The sequence below is a fragment of the Arvicola amphibius genome, chromosome 6, assembly GCF_903992535.2.
Source record: "Arvicola amphibius chromosome 6, mArvAmp1.2, whole genome shotgun sequence".
Classification (NCBI taxonomy): Eukaryota; Metazoa; Chordata; class Mammalia; order Rodentia; family Cricetidae; genus Arvicola; species Arvicola amphibius.
The window spans coordinates 125422831-125443024 of record NC_052052.2 but is presented as its reverse complement, the minus strand read 5'-3'; the positions used below and the strand labels follow the sequence as shown (position 1 = coordinate 125443024).

At 42.1% G+C, this 20194-nt stretch overlaps 1 protein-coding gene across 4 annotated transcripts in view; it reads right to left on the bottom strand.

Annotated features, from left to right (window-relative positions):
* Nucleotides 1-20194, bottom strand: part of Dcdc2 (doublecortin domain containing 2) — a 181218-nt gene that overhangs the window by 160692 nt on the left and 332 nt on the right. For 2 of the 4 annotated variants that reach the window (XM_038334926.1, XM_038334930.1), the window contains exon 1: nucleotides 20072-20171. The exons of 1 other annotated variant lie outside the window; for it this stretch is intronic. The gene's annotated coding sequence lies outside the window, so the exon portion shown is untranslated. Of the gene's footprint in view, nucleotides 1-20025; nucleotides 20046-20071; nucleotides 20172-20194 lie in introns of those variants that run through there. One more of the 4 variants, XM_038334928.1, reaches the window with a different exon arrangement.

Sequence of the window (20194 nt, the reverse complement as noted above, 5' to 3'; positions counted from 1 at the left end):
TCCAGGCTAGCCTCAAACTTGCTGTGCAGCAGAGGTTCATCTTGAGCCTTTGGTCCTCTGGCCTCTATCTGCTGAATACTGGAATTGCAGACACGCCCTGCTATGCATGGGTGCTGGGGGTGAAACCTGAGATCTTCATGCTTGCTAGGTAAGCACTCTACAAACTAAGAGTCAATCAAAGTGAAGCCACTACAGACTTCACAGCTAATAACAGAACACTGGAGACGGCTTCTGTGAGACTGAGAACAAGATGAAGCTGACCCTAGGCCATGTCGTTGGAAAGTGTGTTATAGTCTCCAGCCAAATCTATAAACCAGAGAAAAAGAAGCAAAGGCTAAACAAACTGAGGAAAAGTTTGAAAGAGCACCTAGAGAAGGGAGCCTTACACTGAGGAGCTTATCCCTATAACCAAACACCTGGTCATTGAAGGAGGAAGGCTTTACCTTGGTCCACAATTCAGAAGAATGCAGTCCATATGGTGGGGAAGGCATACCAACAGGAGCAGCCAGGTCCATGGCTCCAACAAGGAGAACAAGTAGAGAAATAAAACCCCAGCACTCAGAAGCTTACCTGTTTTTCCATTTTTATTTAGTCTGGGACCCCAACCCATAAGATGAAATATTCACATTCAGTGTCTGTCTTCAGCCACTTATCTAGAAACATCCTCACAGGCACACCCACAAGTCACCCCATTAATGCCCTAGTTTTTCCTTAATCCAATCAAACTGACAATCTCAGCCAACCATCACACTAGGCCTTAAGACTGACAGATGTGAAGCTGGAGGGATAGCTCAGCAGCTAAAAGCACTTGTTGGTCTTTCAGAGGCCCCAGTTTTGGTTCTCAAAATTCATGTGGCACCTCACAACCATCAGTAACTTAAATGTCAGTGGAAGTGAAGTCCTATTCTGACTTCTGTGGGCACAAGACAGATGTTTGAGTGCAACACACTCATACACATAAAATAAATGTCAAAAGACTAGACTTGATATGACCTAGTGAAAAAGTAAACGTGAAGTGGGTTGAGCCCCAGTGAGAGAAGAAGACATGAGAATTCAAAGGTGCACAGCTTGGAAAAAAGAGAAGGAAGGCCTGTGGCCGAGGAAGGAATCATGCTGAAAGGCAGCAGCATTGGGAGGGCAGAGCCCTATCAGCAAGGAGCTTGAAAACTCACACAGTGGCTGAGGCTGCTGCGAGGAGTCCTGGCTCAGGGTAATCAACATGCCCTCCCAGGAAAGGGAAACCCAGACCTCATGGGGTTCTAGAGTCCCTGGGTTCCATGGCTATTTGGGGACACATTCCTGCTCTATCAGAGCTGCCCCGGTGTACTATTCTTTTTTTGTTTGTTTGTTTGTTTGATTGATTTTTTGAGACAGGGTTTCTCTGTGGCTTTGGAGCCTGACCTGGAACTAGCTCTTGTAGAGCAGGCTGGCCTCGAACTCACAGAGATCCACTTGCCTCTGCCTCCCGAGTGCTGGGATTAAAGGCGTGAGCCACCACCGCCCGGCTCCTGTGTGCTATTCTTATTCAACATCTGTGTGCTATTCATTATTGATAACTCCATAGATGCTAGTGTTCCTGGGATGGGAGACCTGTGCTTCCTACTGCACTCTCCCCTATGCTTCTGCATCTGGGCTGGGATTTCCCTGAAGCATGCTTCCCCAAGGAATAGGTTTAGCAACCCTGTGAACCATATGCCCAGAGGCCCAGTTAGAGTGTGTGGTGACCTGGAGATATGACTGTGCCTCAAGAGCAAGCCATGGAGGAGTCCCATAGATGAACTCACATGAGACAGAGCCACTCATCGGGGAGGACAGCTCAAGATGGCCTCCAGTAGCATCTGGGTAAATGGAGCAATCCAACAGGGCTGGGTTCAGTGTGAAACCTTGTTTCTTCCATTATTAGGAACAAAGGAATCTCTCAGAGATAGATTAAGATACACAATATTGTTATCCAACTTGGGAGCATAACCTCTGCCCCAAGCCAGATTCAGCAACCAGTCCTCAACAAGCCAGTTAAAGAGCCAAATGAATAGTCAAAAGTAAAAAGAGATATCTATTCAATGTGGCCACGTTGGAAAGAAGGACAAACAGATCCAATGACGTCCCCAAGCTAGCCCTAGTGGGTCCCTAGTAAGGTTAAAAGTTAAACAGAAAGATGATCAAGGGTATGCTCATCTGGTGGTCCTCCCACCACTGCCCCACGCTGGGCTTCCGTCTCATCTGCTCAGGTGTTATGACAAGTTATGACCACTGTACAACATCTTTCTGGGGACAGGTTCCTAGGATTATCAGTGCCTTTTCCTTCTCCCAGTATAGGGTTCCTGGGAAAATTCCCATTTCTTTGGGGTCCACTGTTTCAATAGTTAGGTTAAGGGAAACAGGTGTCTCTTTTGAATATCTTTCTCCAGATCCTTATAATACAAATATTGTTCTCTCTGTTTGCTAGGCTCAAATGCTGATCTTCTGTATAACTAGAACTTTTTGTCATTTATTTGAGCTGAACCCTCATTTACCTCATTAGAAGGACTGCCCCATGTAAGCCGGCTCCTGGGCACTGCCTAGCTCAGTACCTTTATATATGCCAGCTCATCGCAGTGGTTGCTCGAAAATGCTCAGGAAAGTGAGACATCTTGTTTTTGTCATTGCTCAGTTCAAGTGCTTAGAACAGCCTGGCACATACTTGGTGCTTAGCAAATAAATGAATTTGTATATAGGAGGAGGTAATGTGAAGAAGAGGGCAAAGGAAATAAGAGAGGAAGAAGAGAAAAGGAGGTCGGGCTATGACTTAGCTACATCTACTTCAGAAATTCACACGTATTAAGTACATCTGACAGACTGTTAGGTAAACCTACCAGGAGTATTTTTGGTGATTTGTTTGTTTGTTTGTTTGTTTTTGTTTGTTTGTTTTGAGATAGCTGGCGTAGGTCTTACTATGTAGACGAGGCTGACTTAGAGCTCACAGAAATCTGTTTGTCTGACTCTAGAGTGCTGAGATTAAAAGTCTGTGTCCCAATTTTATGGAAAGTATATTTTAATGGAAAGGTTGAGTATCTTCTGAAGAAGCAACTCTACATCCCGAAGTAGGAGTAAGCAATGATTATAAGTTTGGTCATGGAAGAAGTGTATCCCACTTGGCAATTCCAAACTCCATGACCTAACAGAGATTTGGACACTGTGAGTATAACTTGAATTAAGTTTTCAGTACAAATTCTCCAGTGCAATGGACAAAGCTATTCTGATGATAGTTGTGTAGACTATAATGCCAAAATGGGAGGACTTGGGAGACCTTATATTGTAGGGAACCAAGTCACCTTGGCACTTTATTCTGGGCACTAAAGACTACCATGGCACCAGACAGGAGACAGCATCACTCCCGAGATAACAATGTCCGGGAGTTGGGACCTAACTTCACAAGTGGGATATTGCTCAGTGGGCAACACTGAATGAGGGCCATGCAAAGCTGTGCAGACTAAACTCAAACAATAATTAGGTCTTAGAGAAGGCTTATGTGTTGCATGTATCCTTTACATATAAGAACAAGATACGGGGAAACATGCCTATTCATTTTCACCTATTTTGCCAAAGGTGTGAAACTGGGGGAGCCTAAGACATAAGAGTGAGATAGGAGGATCTCTAGGGCTTGCTAATTAACCAGTCTAGCTTCCCCAACAAGCTCCAGACCAGGAGGAAACCTTGTCTCAAAAATAAGATGGAGAACAATTGAGGAAGATACCCAATGTCATCCTCTAGGCTCCTCAGGCACACACATACATGTACCCACACACAAACATACACACCAAAAACATCTACATTAAATATATATATATATATATATATATGCATGTGTGTGTGGCTCATAGTAATACCTAAAAAGACATATTAGAAATGACCTTAAATACCACTGTTTCTTAAAGAGGCAAAAGAAAACTCAACTCAGGTTCAAGAAACAAAACCACCCTTGCTTTCCCATGCCCTTCTTTCTAAGAGCCTCTTTGGGAGATTCCACTCTGCACCATCTACTTAATGAGGGCCTTTGACTGACAGGTCACCTGTAAACTACAGAACTCCTTAGAGGGAGTCATCAGTGCCCCAGGCTTTCTGGAGGCATTTAACTAGCCACCTGGAGGATTCACCTATCTCTAGACAATTACTGCACAGCAAGCAAGAAAATATTGCCCAATGTTTCACCCATGGTCAAACTTGTCAGTCAATAAACACATCAGATAAGCTATGCAGCCACAGGTCTATGAAGAACAAAAGCTTGCCAGCCATGTGGTCTATACTTATAGTTCAAGCATTCAGGAGGCAGAAGCAAGAGAGTTGATGAAAGATCAAAGCCAGTGTCAATTATTCTGGAGAGAAAGGGAGGGAAAGGGAGATGGAGATAGGCAGGGAAGTGGGAGGGAAGGAAGAGAAGGTTGGGGTGGCTCAGTTTGCAAAGTATTGTAACACAGCATGAGGGCCTGAATTCATTCCCTAACAACTATATAAAAAGCTGGGCAAAGGGGAGCTGGGAAATGGCTTAGAGGTCAAAGCCACTTGCTACTCTTGCAGAGGATCCAGGTTCAGTTCCCACAACCCACGTGGAGCCTCACAACCATGTATAACTCCAGTTCAAGGAGGTCCAACACCTATTCCAACCTCCCAGGTATCTTACATGAATGCAGTGTACATACATAAATTCAGGTGTGTACATATATACATAAAATATATAATTTTTAAAGCCAGGAGAGGCTGTACATACCCATAATTCCAGTACTGGGGAGATAGAGACATAAGGATCCCTGGGGTTTGTAACCAAGCAGTTTGGACAAATTGGTGAGCTCCGGGTTCAGAGACAGCTTCTGTCTCAAAAAAATAAGGTGGGAAGCAATTAAGGAAGACAGCCAACATTGGCTGTGATGTGCACACACACACGTGTACAGACTTTTACATATAACAAGAAGGATGGGATAAAAGGAAGGGGAAAGGATAGAGAGGAGCTTCTCCTCCACTACACGCCACAGTATGTTAACCATCTACTACTCTAGATGCAGAGGTCTCGTGTGAGCATTTTTCAGAATCTCAACTCTGAAACTGACTTGTCCAATATGTATTGGTAATAATGATGCACACATACTACTAATACAGTTGTCAAATTACTAATGAATATCAGCTTCCATTGCACGGGATGCTCTCCCTTAAAGGGGACTTTAACTGCTGTACTGGACGTGCGGTTACACTTTCAGCAAGATCGCTTGCGTTGTTTCAGCTGCTGCCCGTGACTCTCCTCCCCTAATCTTGAATCTGGGCTGCACCCCTCACTAGCTGAGCCACAAATCTGTTTCATGGCTACCTTTCCTAAGTCTTATTTTCCTCAATAAAATAAGCAGGGAAAAGTCTTCCCAATTTAGAGGAGAAGTAATTAATGTGCTGTGTTTGGAAGAGCATCTGACACAACGTGTGTGCCAAATGAATAACTTTTTGCTGCTTGATTGGGTTTGCTTTTTAGAGACAGAGAATCAAATAGCCCAGAATTGCCTCAAACTTGCTTTGTAGCTACATATTTTCACTCCTGATCCCCTGCCTCCACCTGCCAAGTGCTGGGCTATCAGCAAGCTCCATCTTGCCTGGCAATATCTCACTTTTAAAGATAAATGTTCCTTCTTCATTGTCCAGGTGAGTGTGATAAATTCTAAGGATTATATACAAAAAAAAATTGGCCTGCCCTCAAGGAATTCAAGAAAGCAAGAATAAACTAACCCTGCCTTGGATTTTGTCGAAGACAGTTGCCTCCACGCCTCAGTTGAGCGTGGCTAGTGCGTAGCTTCCTGCCTCACTTCCCTCAGGCCCTGTATCTCTGTCCCCATGTGCAGTGTTTCTCCCCAACCAATGAAGCAGCATCCTGTAAGCCGGCAGAGAGGGCTCCTAATTCCCTTACCCCACCTCACAGCTGCCCACACCCCCTACTCATGCAAAAGAAGGGAAATTCAGCTCCTTGGCTCTGAGACAGGTTCAGTCTGAAGGCTACTTTATATGTCAGAAATCAAGTTGAAGCTCGGCTGGGTGGGCTTGTCTGAGTTCCCACCCATATCTGACCACTTACCATGTACATAAATTGCAAACACTGTTTGAAAACAAATAAAGCTGAAGCACATCGAGCAGTCAGCCTTCTGCCTGCTCAAGGACCTCGAGTACTCTGTGGCAGGCTTGCTGCCTATCACCAGGTTTCTCCAAAGGACAAGAGAACGGTACATCCTGAGATTTTTGATTTGCTGCTGTTATTGAGGAATTGTGCAAAACCTTTTATGTTGACCATCCAAGGTTTCTTTTCTGTTCTCAGAATGACTGCAATATTACACAACCTTGGAGGGGGGTATGTGCTGGTTAGTTTATGTCAACTTAATATAAATGAGGGTCATCTGAGAAAAAAGCAGCTTCAACTGAGAAAAGCCCTCCATCAGACTGGCCTGTTGGCAAGTTTGTGGGCGTTCTTTTGATTAGTGATGATGGGGGAGGACCCTGAGCACTGTGGACAGCGCTGTTCCGAAGCAACTCATCTTGAAAGGTACAAGAAAGGTAGCTGAACGTGAGTCTGGAAAACAAGCCGTAAGTAGTGATAAATCCTCCACGGCCTCTCCTTTTGTTCATGCCTCTAAAGTTCCTATCCCGACTTTCTTGAGTTATAAACAAGCTTTATTGTGAAATAAAGTCTTTCCAGCCCAAGCAGTTTTTGGTTGTGATGTCTATTGCAGTAATAAAAAGCAAACTAGGGTGTGTGTGTGTGTGTGTGTGTGTGTGTGTGTGTGTGTGTGTGTTGGTGGAGGTTTCCTTCTTTTAATCTTGAGACTCTCTTTAGTACCAGTCAAAACTGGAGTGGTAGCACACACCTGGAATCCCAGCGCTAAGAAAGAGAAGGTAGAAGGATCAGGAGTTCACAGTCATCCTTATCTACATAGCAAGTTCAGGACTAGCCTGGACTATGTGAGATCCCATATCAAAAAGAATAAAATACAACCAACCATCTAGAGAGATGGCTCAGTGGCTAAAATCACTGGCTGCTCTTTGCTGAGGACCTAAGTTCAGTTTCCAGCACCCACATAATAGTTCAAAACTATCTGTGACTCCAGTTACAGGGGCATCCAATGCCCTCCCTCTTCTGGCCTCCACAGACACAGACATATACATAGTGAACATACAAAGCATAAAGAAATAAAGAAATAACAAAAAACACTCATACACATAAAAATAATTTTTTAAAAAAACAACCAACATCAACTGTACTTAGATGTTTCTGTCTGACATGTTGTTGTGTGTATGGAGGCTCCTGCCTATAGTCTCCACACTCAGCAGGCTAAGGCAGAAAGGTCAGAAGATGTTGTTGTGCGTATGGAGGCTCATGACTACAGTCTCAGCATTCAGCAGACGAGGGCAGAACATGAGTTCAAGGTCAGCCAGGGCTGCAGATTTTTTTTCTCAGTAACCAATCTTTTTTATTTTGACTGTTAGTGTTTTATTCATGGCTTTCAAGGACTTTTCCCAGTTCAATAACATTTGGTGAGGTAAAATGATACTGTCATTATGCACACAAAAGAGTCTGTTTTGTTTGCTGTAGGGTCAAATGATTTAAGTCATGGTGAATTTTAATAAATAGAAGACTGATTTTAAAAATGACCTCCTGCCGGGAACAGTGAGAGAGAAGTTAACCATTACAAGATAACAATTCTGCAGCAAATTATATCACTGATACAGAAGTTATTGGTTAACTGAATCCAGCTTCTAGAATTAATGGAAAGGATGGCCTTAATGAGCTATGTAATGCTGGTGCCATTCGGAGTCTGGGAATTCCAATTTAAAAATTTGGATCAGTCAACAGGAACATGACTAGCATGTGAACGGGTATTACAAAGGCTGGGTATCTACTTAAATATATACATTCCTAACGTAATGACAAACTATAGCAAATTCTATGGTTGTAAAAATATGGTACTGTTCAACTCATCAGTTTCATAACCCACTAGATACTTCCCAGTGACTTTTCTGAGGCAATGGTAGCACCCACTGCACTAAATATAGCTTGGTGGTAGGGCTCTTGCCTAACATGCACAAAACCCTAGGTTCAATCCTCAGTACCACAAACAGAAAGAAAAAGAAAATCATGTCTTAAAGCATCTCTGCTAGTAAACGTAAAGGTTTTAAGAATGTTCGAGTTAATTTTAAAAGAGAGAGAACAAGTCAACAGCAGAAATTGACTTAAGGCAGAGAGAAGGAGGAAGAAACAAACCACTCACTTCACTAACCAAAGACGCACAATTTTTGCACAACTTTAAGTCTTAAAATTAGGATGTGTCATACACAAAGCCTCACCCACTAACTTGCCAAATGCCCTGGCAAAGCAATGGTCATGATATGATTATATTGCATAAACAAGCTAGAACTTGGTCCCCTGTCCACACTGTCTTCACATCATCTAGATATGAGCTTGCTTAGTAATGCATATGGGGTTTTGCATATGTGTGTGTGATGTTGGGAATTGAACCAAGGCCTTATACAGGCTAGGCAAGCACTTTATCATTGAGTGGTACCACAGCCCTGGTAGCTACCACAGGTCAAACTCTGACTTAAAACCTTAACTGGCACTTAACAAATGTACACATCTATGGGATACAGTGGTATATTTCAGTTTGTTTATGAGAGATGTATTGCCCATCAGAAGGCAATAACCGATATATACATTGCCCCAACATTGGCCATGTCTTCATATGGGCAGCACTGAAACTCCTGTTTGAAAGAAAGAATTACAGTCACTCATAGTTATCCTATTGCATTATACATTGTTAGAAGTTTTCCCTCCAAATTAAATGCACTCTTGTACTCATTAATGATTTCACTTTTAAGGTGAATTTTGGACTCTATTAGTAGAATGCTTGCCAAGTGTGCATGAAATCCTGGGTGCCTTCCATCCCCAGCACTGAACAAACCCTGGTGTGGCGGCACATGCCTGTAATCCCAGTCCCCAGAATTGGAGGCAGAAAGATCAGAATACAAGGTTATTCTCACCTACAAAGATAATTTTAGACTAGTTTGAGCTACATGAGGCCCCATCTTCTTTTAAAAGAAGGGTAATAAAGAGTAATTTTTAAAGATTACCTCATGAGGGCCTACAAGATAAAACGTCAGGTAGACACCTACGGCAGAAGCCTCAGAACCTGAGTTTGATCCCTGAAACATGGCTTTAGGAAACAATGTGACAGTGCACGTGTGTACTCTCAGGGCTCCCGCAGTAAGATGAGAGGTCAGGCAGGAGAATGCCCCAAAGCCAAGCCAGCTAGACTAGGGCATGCAGCGAGGAAGAGACAAAGAGGGACCCTGCCAGAACAGCGTGGAGGGGGAAAAACAGTGCCCAAAGGTTGTCTTCTGACTGCCACGTGTACACATGCACATGAGCACACAAACAGTAACAATAAAAATAATTTTTAAAAATTTAACAAACACAAGGAACAGTGCTCCCTCTTGTGGCCAACTTCTTTAAAAACAGGGGTGGGTGAGCGTGCAACTTCGGAGTCCAGAGGAAACACTGACTGCTGTAGATGTTGAATTCAGACATAAATAAATAGATAGATAGATAGATGATAGATAGATAGATAGATAGATAGATAGATAGATAGATAGATAGATAGATAGATAAATGAATAAAAATTAAAAAGCTGGATGTTCATATTTCAGATAACAGAAACAAATAACAGATGCAAATCTAAATGCATTTCGGGGGGCTGGAAAGATGGTTCAGTAGTTAAAACCATTTATTGTCCTTGAATGGGATCTAGGTTGGTGGCTCACAACCGTCATAACTCCCATTCTAGTGGATCTAATGCCCTTTGGGAGCACCCGGCATGCATGTGAAGCAAGGACATCCTACTTAAGCAAAACATTCATACATATAAAAGAGGTAAATAAAAAATGCATTTCAGGTGAAAAAGAAAGGTAAAAATTTAATAGTGGTAAATCTGACACTATTAGTATTGTTAATTTTATTTATTCATTTCTTCATTTATATTGCTAAAATTATTAATTAATAATTAAAATTATTAATCCATGTTTATGGATGCATTATTCAAAATAGCCAGGAAAAAGAGCCAATCTAGACACCCATCAATGGACAAATGGACAAAGAAAATGTAGTGAATATACACAATAGGATTTTATGCTGTAGTGAGGAAAAATTAAGTTATGATCTCTTCAGTAAAAATGGCTGCAGCTGGAAATCATATTGAGTGAAATAAAATAGACTCAGAAAGACAAATATCTGCATGTCTTTTCTCATATGTGGAACCTAGATTTAAAAGTGTATGTGTGCAGCAAGGTAGCAGTGACACATGCCTTTAATCCCAGCACTGGGGGGGGGGGGGGCGGAGGCAGGGGAATTTCTGTGAGTTCAAGGCCAGCCTGGTCTACAAAATGAGTTCCAAAATAGCCAGAGCTGTAATATAAAGAAAAGCATTCTCAAAAAAATGTATGCATGTGTTTGTGAATTATAAAGTATACATTTATTTATTTATTTTTAGTGCATGCAACTATAAAGGGAATTGTGGGCCGAGGGGAGAAGAGAGGAAGGGAGGGAGGGAGGGAGGGAGGGAGGGAGGAAGGGAGGGAGGGAGGGAGGGAGGGAGAGAGGGAGGGAGGGAGGAAATTAGGAAATGAGGTAATGGAGTATTGTGATAGGGATGCAAAACTCAGGACTAATTGAGTGAAGGAAGAGAACCAGTTTGGAGGAAGAGGTACCAAGATGGGTAAGAGGGAGAGGAACAGATGAGAGTACAGATAAAGTCACACAGGGATAAAGACTGTGTATGCTTACCCTAAAATATTAATTTTAACATTAAAAACATACTAACTGAACAAACTAATATGATTCACTATGATATTTCTACATGTGCATACAATATGAGTTTTGAAATCTTAAGGTTTCTTTCATTTTTTTCTTTTCATTGAACATAGTTTCTTTGATCATACAATATATCTTGACTATAGTTTCCCTTCCCTCTACTCTTCCCAGTTCCTCTCCACCTCCCCTCTTCTCTGGATCCACTTTCTTTCTGTATTTAATTTGAAAAGATTAGGCTTCCAAGAGAGGTAACAACCAAAACTGGACAGAATAAAATATAATAAGATGAAATAAAAAATAATCACATTGAAGTTGAACCCAACAAGAGGAAAAGAGTCCCAAGAGCAGGCACATGCGTCGGAGACCCACTCATTCTCACACTCAGAGTCCCACAAAACTGCTATGTTAATAGCTATGCTATATACACAGAAGACTGGCGCAGACACACGTGGGCTCTGTGCTTGCTGTTCCGTCTCTGTGAGTTCATATACACTTCACTTACTTGATTCAGAGGGCCATGTTCTCCTGGCATCCTCCATCCCTTCTGGTTCTTATGATCTTTTGCCTCCTCTTCCTTGGGATTCCCTGAGCTCTGAGGGGAGTAATTTGATGAGGACCTCCAGTGTCTGACTGTGGGCCTATGCATTTGTTCCCACGTGCAGCCAGAGGAAGTCTCTCTGATGAGGACTAGACAAGTCACTGATCATATTTATCTTTCTCAGTCTGGGTAACCTCACCAAGGATTTTTTTTCTAGTTCCATCTATTTGGCTGCAAATTCATGATGTGTTTTTTTGTTTTTTGCTTTTTGTTTTTTTTATTTTTGAGACAGGGTTTCTCTGTATAGCCCTGGCTGTCCTGGAACTCACTCTGTAGACTACTCTGGCCTCTAACTCAGAGATCTGCCTGTCTCTAACTCTGACTCCTGAGGACTGGGATGAAAGACATGTGTTGCCACCACTACCACCCAGCTATGATGTCCTTTTTTAACAGCTGAGTAAATATACCACATTTTCTTTATCCAGTCCCTCTATTGAGGGACATCTAGGTTGTTTTCAGTTTCTGGCTATTATGACTAAAGACTCAGTGAATAAGTATGAATAAGTATCCTTGTGATAGGATGGAGTATCCTTTAGGTATACACCCAAGAGTGGTATAGCAGGGTCTTGAGGTAGAGTGATTCCCAACTTTATGTGGTGATGTATGTTGTGAATACCATTGGTTAGTAAAGAAACTGTCTTAGGTCTGCGCAAGGCAGAACTTAGATAGGTAGGAAAAACTAAACTGAATGCTGGGAGCAAGAAGGCAGGGTCAGTGAGAAGCCATTTAGCCCTGCCAGAGACAGGCACCAGAACTTTACCTGGTAAGCCACAGCCTCATGGCGATACACAGATTAATAGAAATGGGTTAAATTTAAGATCTAAGAGTTAACCAATAAGAAGCTAGAGCTAATGGGTCAAGCAGTGACTTAATTGATTCAGTTTCTGTGTGGTTATTTTAGGGCTGAGCAGTAGGGAACAAACAAGCAAGCTCCTACAACAGTGTGAAACCACCATATTGATTTCTATAGTAGCTATACAAGCTCATACTCCCACGAGAACTTAAGAAGTGTTCCCCCTCATTCCATATGTCACCAGCATGAGCTGTCACTTGGGTTATTAATCTTAGTCAGTCTGGCAGGTGCAAGATAGACTCTCAAAGTAGTTTTGATTTGCATTTTTCCCATTCCGTAGGCTGTCACTTTGTCTGAATAACGATGTTTTTTGCCTTACAGAAACTTTCCAGTTTCATAAGGTCCCATTTATTAATTATTGATCTTAGTGTACCAGGCTATTCCTCACTCTCTCTTCTATCAGGTTAATGTATGGTTTTATGTTGAGGTCTTTGATCCACTTAGACTTGAGTTTTGTGCAAGTAAAAATATGGATCTATTTGCATTCTTCTACATGCAGACATCGAGTTTGACCAGTACTATTTGTTGATGTTGTCCTTTTTCCAGTGTGTATTTCTGACTTTATCATAGGTGTCCATAGGTGTGTTGACTGGGTCTTCAGTTGGATTACACTGATCAACCTGTCTGTTTTTATGCCAATACCATAGTCTTTTATTATTACACTGTAGTACATCTTGAGATGCAATGATAAAGCCTCCAGCAGATCTTTAGTTGTTCAGGATTGTTTGGGCTATCCTAGCTTGAGGTTTTTTTTGTTTTGTTTTTCCATATGAAGCTGAGAATCATCCTTTCAAGGTCTGTAAAGAACTATGCTGGAATTTTGGTGGGGACTGCACTGAATCTGTAGATTGCTTTTGATAAGATGGCCACTTTTACTTTGCTAATTCTACTGATCCAGTAGCTTGAGAGATCTTTTCATCTTCTGATATCTTCCTAAAAACTTGAAATTTTTATCATACTAGTCTTTCACTTGCTTAGAGTTACACAAAGATATTTTATATTGAGACTATTATGAAAGGTATTTCCCTGATTTCTTTCTCACTCAGTTTTTCATTGTATATATGATTTTTGTGAGTCAATTTTATATTCAGCTACTTTGCTGAAGTATTTATCAGCTGTAGTAGTTCCCTAGTGGAATTTTTAGGGTCACTACTAACGTATGCTGTCACGTCATCTGCAAATAAATGATACTCTAACTGCTTCCTTTCCAATTTATATACCTTTGATCTCCTTTAGTTGTGTTATTGCTCTAGCTAAAACTTCAAGTACTATATATTGAATAGATATGGAGAGAGCCTTGTCTTGTTCCTGATTTTAGTAGATTGCTTTGAGATTCTCTCCATTTAATTTTGATCAATGTATTCATTTCTTTTATTGTATTTTCAACGCCTAAGACTCTCTCTTCCATCTTATTCTGTTAGTGACGCCTGCCTCTATAGTTCCTGTTGGAATTTCTAAATGTTTCACTTCCAGAATTCCCTCAGCTTGTGTTTTCTTCATTGTTTCCATTTCCATTTTCAGGTCCCCTTTATCCCTGTCCTTCCATTGTTTATGTTTTCTTGGCTTTCTTAAAGTGATTTGTTCTTTTCCTCCATTTGTTTGCTTGTATTTTTCTAGGTGATTTTTTTTCCATTTCTTCTTTAAGGACCTCTATCATCTTCATATAGTTGGTTTTAAGGTCTTTTTTCTTACACTACAGCTATATTGCAATATTCAGGGCCTTCTATGGTAGGATAGCTGGGCTCCAGTGGAGACATACTGCCCAGACTGTTATTGACTGTGGAGTTTTTTTAAGTAAATGTGTCATTCATTCATTCATTCATTCATTTCTTTTACATCCCAGCCACAGTTTCCACTCCCTCCTCTCTTCCCAGTCCCTCCACCACCACCGTCTCTTCCCACCCTCCAATCCACTCCTCGTTTCTGTTTAGGAAAGGGCAGGTCTCCCATGAGTATTAACAAAACATGGCATATCAAGTTGCAGTAAGGCTAAGTACCTCCCCATGTATTAAGGCTAGGCCAGGCAACCCAGTATGAGAAGTAGAGTGCTAAAAGCCAATAAAAGTGTTGGAAACCAGCCCTGTCCCCACTTGTTAGGAGTCCCACAAAAGGACCAAGCTACACAACTGTAACATATACGCAGAGCACCAAGGTCAATCCCATGTAGGCTCCCTGGCTGTTGGTTCAGTCTCTGAGAGCCCCTGTGAACCCACATTAGTTGATTCTGTGAGTTTTCTTGTGGTGTCCTTGATCCCTCTGGCTCCTACAATCCTTCCTCCCTCTCTTCTGCAGGATTCCCTGACCTGCGCCTTTGTTTGGCTGCGGGTCTGCATTGGTTTCTATCAGTTGTTGGATGAAGCTTCTCTGATGACAACTGGGCTAGGCAACAATCTGGTCACAGGAGACGGCCAGTTCAGGCTACCTATTCGCTATTGCCAGGAGTCTTAGGTAGGGTCATTCTTATAGATTCCTGGGAAATTCCCTTGTGCCAGGTTAAAATGCCACCCCTTTTCCAGTAGTCTCTTTCAGTACTCTCCCCCTCCACACTCCCCCAACCTGAGAAATTGATGGTGGTCCAACAGGATATTAACATGTAGAAGAATGCAAATAGATCCATATCTACCACCCTGCATAAAACTCAAGTCCAAGTGGATCAAAGACCTCAACATAAATCCAGATACACTGAACCTGATAGATACCAGAAAGACAAATAATCCAATTAACAAATGAGGTATAAATCTAAACAAAGAATTCTCAACAGAATATCAAATGGCTGAGAAAAACTTAAGGAGATGATCAACATCCTTAACCAGTAGAGAAATGCAAATCAAAATGACTCCATCATTATACCTGTCAGAATGGCCAAGATCAACAAACACAAGTGATATCTCATACTGGAGAAGACGTGGAGCAAGGGGAACATGCCTCCATTACTGGTGAGAATGCAAACTTATACAGCCTCTTTGGGAGTCAGTGTGGCAGTATCTCAGAAAATCTACCACATGACACAGCTATACCACTCTTGGTCATATACCCAAATGGTGCTAAGTCATGCCACAAGGACACTTTTCCAACTATGTCCACAAAAGCTAGCTTTATTGGTAACAGCCAGAACTTGGAAACAACCTAGATGTTCCTCAACCAAGGATGGATAAACAAAATGTGGTGCATTTACAGAATGGAGTACTACACCAGGAAATTTGTAGGCAAATGGATGAAACTAGAAAAAAAGTCATCCTGAGTGAGGTAACCCAGACTGCGAAAGACAAACATGGTATGTACTCACTCATAAGTGGATATTAGCTGTAAAATAAAGGATAACCATGCTACAATCCACAGACCCAGAAAGAATAGGTAATAAGGAGAGTTCATGGTGGGGGAGGGGGATGCCCAGATCTCTCTGGGAAGGGGAAATAGAACAGATTTTGTAAGGAGGAATGGGGATAGGAATATTGATTGTGTTTTTATGCCAGCATCTAGACGGTGGGGATGAGAATATTGATTGTTTTTATGCCAGCATCTAGACATCTGGGTTTGGGATGATTACAGCTAGGTCCTGTTTTCTGGGTTTGTCTTTGTTGGGTGAGTGTTCCCTGGTTTCTGTTTCTCCTCTGGTTTTTTGGAGAGTGTTTTACTGGCCTGCTCTGCTGGTGTGTTCACAGGGAATGCCTGCTGATGTTGGAGGTGGTGATACTGAGATGACTTGGAGAGAGGAAGACTAGAGAAGAAGGTCTTTGTGATCCACTGGAAAACAGAGATGAAAAGGAAATCTCAGTGGGTTTCCTGCCTCAGAGCTGGGGGTGAGACTGGGGTAGGGGTGGAGATCGGATGTCAGGAGCAGTGGGAGAGGTGTGGGTTTGTCCTCAGCCTACTTGTTTGTCCTGGCCCTTGGGTTAGCTGGGGGTACCTACTGAGATTGGGGTCTGGGACAAAGCAACAAGCAGTGGGGTGGGGAGATTAGAACATCTGTGAGATCTAGTGGGTGCTGGTGGGGAAAGTTGCCCCGGGTGTTCTGTTGCAGAGCTGAGGATGAGACTGGGGACTGGATCTGGGGGAATAGCAATAGAGAGAAGAGAAGGTCTACTGACAAGGTGCCTGATTTTCTGGCAAGTGTGACCTTTAGCGTTATTTTCATCTGCATCTGTGTGTGCCATGTGTGCACAGTGGGTGGTGCCTCTGGAGTCTGAAGAACAGCACTGCATCCCCTGGAGTTGCAGTTGCCAGCAGTTTTGAGTTGCCTAAAGTGGCTGCTGGAAATCAAACTCATGGGCTCTGGAAGACTATCAAGCACTCTTAACTACTGGGCCATCTCTCTAGTCCCAGTTTTTGCAATTTTTAATGTCTACCATATGTGAGAAAAAATATATTAACTTTAAAGGATGTTATCTTCAAAAAGAAAAGGTCTTAGGGGTGTCCTTATTTAAAATACAGTGAGATGCAAAAGAAAGTGAGTTTTTCCCCTCGGATGACGGTAGAAAAGTATCGAGATGCTCTTTATTATAAGATCTTAAGAGAAGGTGCTGCTGGGCCTGGGAAGGGAACTCAGGAAGTGTTAGATGTTGTGCACAGGGCACCTCTCACCACCCAGAAAGAAGAGAAATGCTAAGAATAATCCCACCAGCATGCAAAAGCCAGCCACACATAAAATGGTGGCAACCCCAAGAGAAGCTCCCAGGCTCCTTTTAAGCATGGCTAGAGGAAATTCCAAGGACAATTAGGTCATCTCCACCAAACACATTGAAGTTTAAATTTTATAGTGTCTATTAAATGTAAAAGCAAATACATTTTTACTAAAGCTTTAGGGGAAAATATTAAATTTATGAGACACTCATAAGCTGGATTTCTTGCTTGATTACATTCTTTAAGCCTGTGCAATTTGCCTCATTACATGACATAGTCTCAATATCTAGCCATTGTTTCCAAGAAGAAAACACGCTTGTGTGTTTTGATTGATAGCTGATATAAGATACAACTTCAAATACCCTTGTCCCTTGAAGAAATAAAGTACTCAGAATGTGGCAGTGTTTAAACTCGTTCCGGATGGGTCTGAATGCTTTCAGTAACGAAGCATACCCACTAGGAAAAAAGCACATTGCAATCCAGAAGAATAAGGTAGACCAACCATAACACTGTCATTCCTCCAGTATCCAAGGAAAGTAATTGTTTTAGGACCAGCTCCTAAAGTATCCCAGATGCAACAAAATAAGAAACATCCGTCCAGGCTCATGCCTCTAATCCTAGCACTTAGGAGGCTAAGGCTGAGGATGGTGTGAGTTCAAGACCAGCCTGTGCTAGTGAATTCCAGAACCATCAGAGCTACACAGTGAGATCCTATCCAAAAAAAACCCTCAAGACTATCTAAAAACAATAGAATATGTTTAGCTAATACTAATATATTAAATTCTGTGATGGCTATTTAGTGTCAATTTGATTAATCTGTGAGGGTGTATCCCAGAACAGAAAGCTGACATTTTTTAAGATAAGGCTAGTCTTGAATTCACTGCACACCTGAGGCTAACCTTGACTCCTGTTACTTAGCCTAGCTTACATGCATATACCACTACCAAGCTTGCCATTGGTTTGTTGACTTTTTTTTTTTCAGATAAAATAACAATAGGTATCTGGTAGATACCTGTTATGCTGTTTCTCATTTTTCTCCCTTAACTTGCAGTGACTTTCTGTCCTTATCTTTCCAATGACTTCATAGTGGTAAAAGGTCCTGGTTTCAGTGCTAATTTTAGGACTGGATAAAGTAATCTAATGTGCATTTTACTGTTCATACAGTTTTGAGTCCTGACTAACAACATCCCTTCTTTGGATTACCAAGGAATGGTAATCCTCCAAACTCCAAACTCAGACCTCCTCATGTTCTTCCGAGATTAGGCAGATTGAGGCTTCTGATCCTTGAACAGGCAAGGTCTGCATCCCTGGTCAGTTTTAAGAAGCCTCAGAAAATGGAACTGCCATCATTGGCTCTTGAGGAGTTAAAGTCCTAAAGGCAGAAATTAAAGCTGAAATGCAAGGCAGAGGAACTAAAGGGTCTTGGCACTGGGAAGGAACTCCTCATCCGTGTTACCTGGAAATCAAGGAAATTTCAAAAACAGGATCGCAAATTTGTCATCCAAATGCCTTGAATCCCCTGCTTCGGTGTCAAGACTTCCTTAACTTTTGACCTTCACTTTCACCTATTCAGCCTATTAACGACACCCCTCATGTATCACCTTGTGATCCATTTCCTAATGAAAAATTCTTTAGATAAAAGAAGCATACTAAAGCCTTTTCACTTAAGCTTTTAAACCTTTGGGCCACTGTGCCTCCAAAAGAGACCAGCATCGACTATGATCTATTGTTTTATTTTGTTTCTCTGCCTGAGACAGTCTCACATACCCATGCTGGGTTGAAACTCACTGTACAGCTGAAGATAGCCTTGAACTCTGATCCTCCTGCTTTCTCTATACAGTGTTAAGATTATAGGTTTTCATCACCACAAAGGGCTGCACAAATGGCTCTGTAAATGTACTTAAATGTGACTCTCTTTTGGGAAGCCTCACTCACTGTATAGTGCTGGGGGGCCTGAAACTGGCTCTGTAGACCAGGCTGGCCTTGAATTTACAGCAATTTTCCTGTCTCTGCCTCTCAAATACTGGGATTCCAGGCATGCTTCCCCGTGCCAGGTTTGTTTTTGCTTTGTTTGTTTGTTGGCAGACTCTTGAATTCAGACCAGTGGAGGATGACCTTGAATTCCCAATCCTAGCAGGACAGAAGCTTGCCTCACATGGAAAAGGTGTTGTGTTCAATGTCCTAACACTGCTAAAAGAATTGAATAAACATAAATCAGATTATTAACTTGCCACTCTGTTTCTTTGCTCACAATCCCCCAATGGCTCTTACTCTTTTTTGGCTTAAATTCCAATTCCTTGGCATTAATCACAAGACCAGGTGTCTGAACAGTCGCCAGCATTTGCCTAAGGGTTTGCAAAGGTCATACAAAGAGCAGAGATCGTGGGTAGGAGGAGCAATCATGTGGCTTTTTTAAATAGTTTTTTTCTCAAAGGAGTGTTTCCTGGCACATAATATTTTTCAAACATTTAGCACATTATTAAAGTTCTAGAAAAATGAAAATTCTATCATGTATCTGTACACTCAAGGCTCTTCCTAGCAGCAATGCTTAAAGTACTTCCAGCCCTCAGTGTCCAAGTCAAACATCCAAGTCTCTTCCCTTTGTCCACTGCCTCCCATTCCTTTTACTCAGTTCTCAATGTCCCGCAAGATAAATGGGCGACTGTTCCCATAGCTTCATGTTCATATATTAATGAAGGGAACTCTGAAACTCATGTCTGTCTTTAGTGCTGAGGAGGGGAGAAACAATCTATTGACCTGTCTTATTTTCCTGGGGGGGAGGGGCACGTTCGGGGAGGGTGTAGAAACTGGATCTCACGTAGCACAGGCTGGCCTGAAACTCTAGCTGAGAATGACCTTGAATTCTTTAGGGATTACGGGCGTGCTGCGTGTGGCACCACTCAGCTCGCTTCGTTTTCTCCTTGTTCAATAGCAAAAGTTCAACCCACTGTCCCTTCTAAGTGAGTTTTAACACATCAAGCTTAAATAAAACTTAAACGATTTACGATTGGTGGCAACTTCCTCATCTCCAAATTACTTATTTCGTTATACATATGGAACCTTTTCAGAAAGCAGCAATGCGTTGCTCACGGAAATAATGGATAACTTCGGAGTTGAGCTACTCTGCTCTGTCTACCTTCACATTTGCAGGTGCCAACCGGGGTACAGGACACAGACTCCGTCAGTCATGGGACACAGGAGGCGCACGCACAGGCGGTCCACGCCTGAGCATGCGTGGACAGCGGCGCGCAGGCGCGGG